The sequence below is a fragment of the Triticum urartu genome, chromosome 2A, assembly GCF_056163025.1.
Source record: "Triticum urartu cultivar PI428250 chromosome 2A, HENAU_Tu73, whole genome shotgun sequence".
Taxonomy (NCBI): Eukaryota; Viridiplantae; Streptophyta; class Magnoliopsida; order Poales; family Poaceae; genus Triticum; species Triticum urartu.
The window spans coordinates 394,176,818-394,186,850 of NC_141874.1; positions in this window are offsets into that span (position 1 = coordinate 394,176,818).

A 10,033-nucleotide genomic window follows, 5' to 3' on the forward strand; every position below is an offset into this window, starting at 1 on the left:
CCCGATCTCCGGAGGCAGCCGCCGGAGTACGCCCACCCTTAGAAGGGATCTGTTTATTTGTATCCGGCTGCATTCCAGACTGTTTGGGGTTTTCATTGTTGTTCCCCGGACCCTGGGCCGCCAAAGTATCACCTTCGTATAGCATCTTCGTCACCCTTGCACGATTTCTTGGTTGGGGGAGACCCTCCGCGACGACACCTCAAGATCGTCTGCCCTATTGGACGGAGAGGCAAGTGGGGGCCTCTCGCTTTCCATCATCTTCGGGAGAAGGTCCCCCGAGGAAGAGGATTGTTGAAGGGGACTGCACGTTGGGCTGCAAAAAATGTATATTTCAGGCATCATATGAAAAGAATGGGATATGTCTAGAACATCCTTGTTCACTTATGATTTGGCTGGAGGCTCCTCCTCTTCATGAGACTGCGCTTCGACATCCTCCAGGCACGGGCCGCCTCCCAAAGGCATCTTGCCTCGCTTAGGAGCCCGCTTCTCCCAATCTTCGGAGGCAGCCTCTTCTTCTTGGGAGGGAAAGAGATAGTGGCCCCCCTTTGCATTTGTCTTTGGGCGAGGGGATTTTTATTCCTCTGGACATAAAGTCCGAGGTCCCTTAGGAATTGCTACCTCTTGAGCACTGCGTTGGATTTCCCTGAAGAGGAAGGGATGTTGCAGCTAAGTAGCGTAAGTATTTCCCTCAGTTTTTGAGAACCAAGGTATCAATCCAGTAGGAGGCTACACGCGAGTCCCTCGTACCTGCACAAAACAAATAAATCCTCGCAACCAACGCGAATAGGGGTTGTCAATCCCTACACAGCCACTTACGAGAGTGAGATCTGATAGATATGATAAGATACTATTTTTGGTACTTTTGTGATAAAGATCCAAAGTAAAATAAAGGCAAAGTAAAAAGCAAAGGAAATAACTAAGTAGTAGGAGATTAATATGATAAAGATAGACCTGGGGGCCATAGGTTTCACTATTGGCTTCTCTCGAGAGCATAAGTATTCTACGGTGGGTGAACAAATTACTGTGGAGCAATTGGCATAATTGAGCATAGTTATGAGAATATCTAGGTATGATCATGTATATAGGCATCACGTCCGAGACAAGTAGACCAACTCCTGCCTGCATCTACTACTATTACTCCACTCATCGACCTCTATCCAGCATGCATCTAGAGTATTAAGTTAAAAACAAAGTAACGCCTTAAGCAAGATGACATGATGTAGAGGGATAGACTCATGCAATATGATGAAAACCCCATCTTGTTATCCTCGATGGCAACAATACAATACGTGCCTTGCTGCCCCTACTGTCACTGGGAAAGGACACCGCAAGATTGAACCCAAAGCTAATCACTTCTCCCATTGCAAGAAAGATCAATCTAGTAGGCCAAACCAAACTGATAATTCAAAGAGACTTGCAAAGATAACCAATCATACATAAAAGAAGTCAGAGAAGATTCAAATATTATTCATAGATAGACTTGATCATAAACCCACAATTCATCGGTCTCAACAAACACAAGATAGGGGGAGAACATTGTATTGAGATCCAAAAAGAGAGAAGAAGCCATCTAGCTAATAAGTATGGACCCGTAGGTCTGAGGTAAACTACTCACACTTCATCGGAGAGGCTAGGGTGTTGATGTAGAAGCCCTCCGTGATCGATGCCCCTCCGGTGGAGCTCCGGAACAGGCCCCAAGATGGGATCTCGTGGATACAAAAAGTTGCGGTGGTGGACTTAGGTTTTTGGCTCCGTTTCTGATCGTTTGGGGGTACGTAGGTATATCTAGGAGGAAGGAGTACGTCGGTGGAGCAACAGGGGGCCCACGAGGGTGGAGGGCGCGGCTGGGGGGGGGTAGGTGTCGTGGTTCTAAGTCTGATAGTAGAATGGGGGGTAAGGATGTAGAGGCAAGATCCTAGCTATGGAGGAGTTGTACACGCGAGTTTTACGAGTTCAGGCCCTTCTCAGAGGAAGTAACAGCCCTACGTCTCAGAGCCCGGAGGCGGTCGACTGGATTATATGCGTGTGTGTTACAGGTGGTGCGAACCCTTGTGCCTGTGGAGGGGGGTGGCTTATATAGAGTGCGCCAAGACCCCAGCCAGCCCACGACACAGAGGGTTTAAGGTACATTGAAGAGAGAATGTTACTGGTAACGCCCACATTAAAGTGTTGTAAATGTCAATTAAGTCTATAAGTAAATGTTCGACCATTGCATATGCAGAGTGGCTTTAGCTCTTTTGCCCGTCGAGTGACTTCTGCGACAGTCGAGTGGCATTGATTCTTCCGAGTGGAACGTTTCTGGTCGAGTGGATGATGGTACCCTTTGGATGATCCTGGCTTTAGGGTTCTGTCCTAGGGGAGGATGTCTAGGTCAGGTCTATGACCCTACCCTAGGTACGTAGCTTCATCATTAGCCCCTGAATGGTTCAGGGTTCGAGTGGAGAAGGAGTTGATAATCCCTCCAATTCAGCTTTTGTGCTTTGAGAATGTCTCGCCCAGAGGTCGAATGAACTTTCATGATGGCTTCAACTGCTTGTTTAGTCGCCTTGATCCATTCTTGGTTTTGTCAAGTGAACTTTCGTTGTTAAGTTTCGAGTGTTGATATGGGAAAAATCTTCCGTCTGACGGGTTGTTCTGTCGTCTGTGGATTTCACGGGATTCGAATTTTGGGAAGCGCGCCGGGCGGAGGAGGCCGCAGTAATCGGGACGGATTAGGCTGGCCGCCTCGATCTTTTCGCCACCTTTTTTTCCACGTATCACACGCGTGACTATTGCGGGATTTGATAAGATCGTCCAGGCCTACAAGTCAGTCACTCGGAAGCGACCTTATATAAGGCGCCAGACCGAGGCCTTTGAACAGTGCACCCCCATTTTTCTTCCTCCTCCTCAGATTCCTCCGATGTGCCTGCTTCTGCTCTCAGCGTCGTCGCCCCGCTCGAACTCGACCCGCTGCCATGGGGAAGGAGAAGACGGTGGCGTTGGAGCATGTGAAGAAAGCGACAGCGAAGGCGAAAGGGAAGAAGACCAGCCGGGGCGGATCTTCGTCGAGGTCCGGCCTGCCGCCTGGCTGGATCCAGGGCGACTGGATCCTCTCGACAATCAGTCAAGATGACATTGACGACCTGGTTGAGGGGGGACTAATCCCCCATGAATCAGCATGGCTTCCGGGGAACGAGACCGAACCGCAGCCGCGGGAGGGTGAGTGCGTCCTCCTTGCCACTCATGTCGGCCGCGCATTTTATTTGCCTCCCCACCCTTTCTTTTGCGGTTTCTTGAACTTCTTCGGGGCTCAACTCCACCACTTTTCTCCAAACACCATCGTGTACCTCGCTGCTTATGTGTCTATGTGCGAAAATTTCTTGGGTTGCCGACCGCACTAGGGTCTCTTCAAGCACATATTCACATGTCGCTCCCAGACTGTCAAGAAGGCCAACCCGAGTGATGAGAGGACGCACGTGATACAGATGTACGAGGGTCTTGGAATCCAAAGGAGGAACAAGAGCACCTTCCCAGCTATGATCCTACCCGACTCGGTCCTGGGCTGGCAGTCGACTTGGTTTTACTGCAAGGACCAGCCGACCCCGGGTCAGTCGACTAGACTTTCCCCCTTTTACATGGCTCGAGTGGAGAATCCCTCCTCCTTGAGAGTGATCCTGGAAGAGAAGGTGCAGGTGAAGGTGTTGGTCGAGCGGGTCGTCCAACTTGTCCGCGACGGAGTGACTGGTATGGACCTGTTGGAGGTCTTCCTCAGTCGACGCATCCAACCACTCCAAGCTCGTGACCATCTGATGTGGATGTACTCGGGACTCGAGGATTCCACTCGGATCCACCCGGAGGATGTTATGAGGACACAGTGGAGAAGTGGCTGAGAGGTATTACTGGCAACAAGGATAATCCCCGAGGGTCCAGGAGGGTGGTTCCATTCGACCATTCACGCTAGCCGGAACATGTACGATTCTGCATTGTCGAGTGTCTTCTTGATTTACTATGTAACATCTTGTTGACGGTCGACTGTCTTTCTTTTGTTCATTGTCTTTTCAGGCTCTTATTGATATGTACTCGATGCCCAATGGAGTGCAGAAGCAAAATGTCGAGGAAGGGGTGAGCGGGGGCGAGAGTGGCGAGTGGCACTAGGATGCAGAGGAGGACGAGGAGAGCGACGACCCGAGTAACGAAGAAGAGGTCGACTCGCCTCCTCGTAGAGAAAGGAGGTCCAAGCACGCTGACGACCCGGCAAACACCCCTGACCTGGTGGCCGCACCGACTGGGCAGTCTTCAGAGCGCCCTCGGACGTCTTCTCCGGTGCCAACTGAGAAGGGACCGAAACAGCTCAAGACTGCGCCGCCTCCTGCACCGAAACTATTGAAAGCCACATCCTCCAAACCACTGAAGGCTTTGCCCAGAATCAAAGTGACCATTCCCACCATCTCTGGGTAATCATCTGACCCGATCTTTTGGTCGACTCGAGCAACAGAACATAACCGACTGAAAGTTGACATTTGTAGTGCTGCTACCTCTGGAACTCTACCTCTGGAACTTCTTCCCGCCAATACCGCGACGAGGAAATGGAAGACGCGGTTACCTCCAACCCAGGTAAAATTCTCGTGGTCTTGTTCTTGATTATTTGGTCGATCAAATTCTGGCGATTCACTTGGGGTCGACTGATTTATTTGCAGCCCCGCCCAACGTTATCGAGCTTCCGGATGATGATGAAGATTTGGCCCCGAGGCCCAGAAAGAACAAAAAATTAGCGGCTGACAAGACATCTCAGTCGGGACTGACGATGGAACCCACTGTCCAACAACCTGAAGATGCAGGTGGGGCCTCTGTGACTTTTGCTGTCCCATTGTCGAGTGAGCGCCCTGCACCGTCAATTGTACCAATGTTTCCTTCAGCCGCCCAACCCCATGCCTCAGAGCTCCAGGCTGCCGCATCTGGGCCGTCTGCCCCTTTCTTCACCAACTATGATGTTCTGGAAAGCCAGTCGGACGCCGCTGCGGAGGCTATTCGTCAGGCTAACGTGATGATGGAGCGGATGAAGACGGTGCACGAGAACAGCCAGGCTGCTTATGATGCCAGCGCGGCTCTTCGGGCCAATGTCCAGGTAAGTTGGCCTTCGACTGACCTTGTTCTATTAGGATATGCTACCTGAAATATTTTCTTTCATACAATCTCTTATTGTTTGCGTCGAATCTGTACACCCACTGGTTGTTTTGTTGTCTTTAGTATTTGCACTCTTCCACTCGGCCTGGGCGAGTGGGATCTGAACCGTTGGGGGCACGCTAAGTGCACCCACTGGGTGTAGTCCCCAAGACAGCAGTTGACTGCGGGCAGTCGACTGGGTCTGAGTACTATTCACTTTCCTTTCTTCCACTCGACCAGGGCGGACCGGCCGAGTGGGATCTGAACCAGTGGGGGCACGTCAAGTGCACCCACTGGGTGTAGTCCCCGAGACCGCAGTCGACTGCTGGCAGTCGGCCGGGGTCTGAATAGTTCTTCTCTTTTTTTACTCGACCCGGGCGGACTGGTCGAGTGGGGTCTGAATCAGTGGGGGCACGCCAAGTGCACCCGCTGGGTGTAGTCCCCGAGACCGCGGTCGACTGCGGGCAGTCGGCTGGGGTCTGAGTAAACTTTTAAGTTTTATTCACACGAAAGTAAATAATCTTTGATCTTGTCGATTGACATGTCTTTTACCTTTTGCAGAAATCTTGTACTCTCATTTCTAAGTTCGCCGAATTTGAGGAGAAGCAGAGGCAACTCAACTTCGACTTGGAGCTGGCCCAACAAAAGTTGAAGAAAGCTCAAGATGAAGCTGCTGGTATGGAAGGTAACTGCCTGTCGACTGTTCACGTCGATCATCCTTTAAAATATTTCTTCAATATCCTGTTTGATCCGATTTCTTATTTTGCAGAGAAAATGAGGTTGGCTCTGGAGAAGAAGGACCTGGACCTTGCAGCTGCGCAGAAGGAAGCTCAAGATAAGACTGCCCTTGCAGACCAGAAGCTGGCTTCGGTCGGAGTGCTGGAAGAAGAAGTAAGCAAGCTGAAGTCCTCTCTCACTGAATCCAACCGAGAGGTCACTCGTCTGAAGAAGGATAAGATGGCTCTGAATGAGAAGCTGGAGTCCGCGGCTCGTAAGAGAAATGATGTGGAAGCCTATCTGAGAACTCTTGCCAAGAAGCTCTATCTTATGCTGGAAGGTACTCCTTTTCATCCGACTGCTTTACTGCTTGCAAGTTAATCCTGTCTAGTCGACTCACTAACTCTTTGACTGCAGAATTCTGCCAAAACTTTGATGAGGAAACTGCACGGATCGAGACGGGTTTAGACCCTATCGTTTCTCCAGTCGACGACGAGGCTGCCATGAATGTGCTTCGACTAGAATCCCGTGTCGCCAGTGTCACAAGTTACCTCGCTCGTCTGAAGGTGGCAGTTTCACGGATTGACTCATCACTCTGGCCAAGGGCGACGCTTCAAAAAGACCTGGAATCTCTGATGACTCGGCTCAACAAGGTTCCTGGTCAAGTGCAAGAGTGGAAAAAGTCCTCTGCCCGGTGTGGTGCCGACGTGGCATTGTCCTTGGTAAGAGTCCACTTCAAGGAAGCTCGCGAAGACAAGCTGGCGGCGATCAAGGTCGCCAACACCAAAAGGCACGATTTCCAGTCCTTTATGGAGACTTTCATAGCTGCCGCCACTCGGATTGCAGATGGAATCGACTTGGACAAATTCGTTGAACCTGCCAGCCCTCCTCCTGCCGAATGAACAAACTTTGATATTTAAACTTGCCTTAAATTTTCCCAGGATGTCGAGTGGTTGTTGTAACCATTAAACTCCTTCGGGCTTGATGCTCGAATACTTTTGATCCGTCGCCTGGAAGTTTTTGGATCTATCTGAACTTGGTTTATTTCTGAATATGTTTGTATTTGCCTTCACATGGATTTTGCTCTTTGGGATGTAGCCCTGAAGTGGAGAGTTCAATCGACTTGCGCCTCATCGTCCTTGCGGACAGGGATGGGGCGCATGTTGTATTTTTGGCATAGCTCGGAGAAAAGAGGTCGCAGTCGACCCGCACCTCGTCATCCTTGCGGATAGGGATGGAGTGTACGTTGTACTTGTGGTGTAGCTCGGAGAAGAAGGCCGTGGTCGACCTGCACCTCGTCGTCCATGCGGATGGGGATGGAGCGTACGTTGTACTTGTGGCGTAGCTCGGAGAAGAAGGCCGTGGTCGACCTGCACCTCGTCGTCCTTGCAGATGGGGATGGAGCGTACGTTGTACTTGTGGCGTAGCTCGGAGAAGAAGGCCGCGGTCGACCTGCACCTCGTCGTCCTTGCGGATAGGGACAAACTTTAAACCTTAGGCAAGTACTGGACTGCACCTAAGCCTCCGAGTGGGAGAGTTGCTCACCACTTGGTAGGATTTTTTAAACTTAGGCGAGTAATGGACTGCAGCTAAGCCCCTGAGTGGGAGTGTTGCTCACCACTCGGTAGGATTTTACAAACTTAGGCGAGTACAGGACTACAGCTAAGCCCCCGAGTGGGAGGGTTGCTCACCGCTCGGTAGGATTTCACAAACTTAGGCGAGTACTAGACTGCAGCTAAGCCCCCGAGTGGGAGGGTTGCTCACCACTCGGTAGGATTTTTTAAACTTAGGCGAGTACTGGACTGCAGCTAAGCCCCCGAGTGGGAGGGTTGCTCACCACTCGGTAGGATTTTTTAAACTTAGGCGAGTACTGGACTACAGCTAAGCCCCCGAGTAGGAGGGTTGCTCACCACTCGGTAGCATTTTTTAAACTTAGGCGAGTACTGGACTGCAGCTAAGCCCCTGAGTGGGAGGTTTACTCACCACACGATAGGATTTTACAAACTTAGGCGAGTACAGGACTACAGCTAAGGCCCCGAGTGGGAGGGTTGCTCACCACTCGGTAGGATTTTTTAAACTTAGGCGAGTACTGGACTACAGCTAAGCCCCCGAGTGGGAGGGTTGCTCACCACTCGGTAGGATTTTTTAAACTTAGGCGAGTACTGGACTGCAGTTAAGCCCCCGAGTGGGAGGGTTGCTCACCACTCGGTAAGATTTTTCAAACTTAGGAGAGTACTGGACTGCAGCTAAGGCCCCGAGTGGGAGGGTTGCTCACCACTCGGTAGGATTTTTTAAACTTAGGCGAGTACTGGACTGCAGCTAAGCCCCCGAGTGGGAGGGTTGCTCACCACTCGGTAGGATTTTTTAAACTTAGGCGAGTACTGGACTGCAGCAAAGCCCCCGAGTGGGAGGGTTGCTCTCCACTCGGTAGGATTTTACAAACTTAGGCGAGTACTGGACTGCAGCTAAGCCCCGGAGTGGGAGGGTTGCTCACCACTCGGTAGGATTTTACAAACTTAGGCGAGTACTGGACTGCAGCTAAGCCCCCGAGTGGGAGGGTTGCTCATCACTTGGTAGGATTTTACAAATTTAGGCAAGTACTGGACTGCAGCTAAGCCCCCGAGTGGGAGGGTTGCTCACCACTCGGTAGGATTTTAAAAACTTAGGCTAGTACTGGACTGCAACTAAGCCCCCGAGTGGGAGGGTTGCTCATCACTCGGTAGGATTTTACAAACTTAGGCGAGTACTGGACTGCAGCTAAGCCGCCGAGTGGGAGGCTTGCTCACCACTCGGTGGGATTTTTTAAACTTAGGCGAAATGGATTCGCAGCTAAGCCCCCGAGTGATAGGCTTGCTCACCACTTGGTAGGATTTTCTTTTGAACTTAGGCGAAACGGATTCGCTGCTAAGCCCCCTAGTGGGAGGCTTGCTCACCACTCGGTAGAATTTTTTAAACTTAGGTGAAATGGATTCGCAGCTAAGCCCCCGAGTGAGAGGCTTGCTCACCACTCGGTAGGATTTTCTTTTGAACGTAGGCGAAAAGGATTCGCCGCTAAGTCACCCACTGGGGGATTTCAGATGGAAATAAAAGCAACAACAATCGTTCAAGAGGACTGTAAAGCTCTTGTCTTTGATAAACAAATTACAAAGGTATTTCTTATTACATTTTATTCGAACGAGTACTTAAGTATAAAAGGGGCGGAGCAGCTCCGCATTCCAAGCCCGTGGCTCGTCCTTCTTATGCTCGACATTGTAAAGGTGGTATGCTCCATTGTGGAGCACTCTGGTGACAATGAAGGGACCTTCCCAAGCTGGGGCGAGCTTGTGTGGTTTCTGCTGATCCACTCGAAGAACCAAGTCACCCTCTTGAAAGGCATGACCCTTCACGTGTCTAGCGTGGAATCGACGCAAGTCTTGCTGATAAATGGTCGATCGGATCAAGGCCATTTCTCTTTCCTCCTCTAGGAGGTCGACCACGTCTTATCGAACTTGTTCTGCTTCATCGTCAGATAAGTGCTCAACTTGTGGTGCGTTATGAAGCAAGTCACTCGGTAGAACAGCTTCAGCCCCATAGACCAAGAAGAATGGAGTTCGGCCAGTCGACCGATTGGGAGTTGTCCTCAATCCCTAAAGAACTGATGGAAGTTCATCAACCCAGGAGCCCGCTGCGTGCTTGAGATCTCGCATCAGTCGGGGTTTCAATCCTTTGAGAATCAGGCCATTTGCTCTTTCTGCTTGTCCATTCGACTGGGGATGGGCGACTGAAGCATAGTCGACTTGTGTGCCTTGTGAGGCGCATAAGGTTCTGAACTTATCAGAATCGAACTTCGACCCGTTGTCAGTGATGATGCTGTGCGGAACCCCATATCTGAATATCAACTCTCTGATGAAGCTGACAATAGTACTAGCTTCAAGATTCTTAATAGGCTTGGCTTCGATCCATTTGGTAAACTTGTCGACTACTACAATCACATGAGTGAAGCCACTCCTACCAGTCCTCAGTGGACCAACCATGTCCAATCCCCAAACAGCAAAGGGCCAGACGAGTGGAATGGTCTTCAGGGCTCATGCAAGTTTGTGCGACATATTGGAGTAGAACTGGCAGCCTTCACATCTGTCGACTATATCTTTCGCCATTTCATTTGCTCGTGGCCAATAAAATCCAACTCGGTATG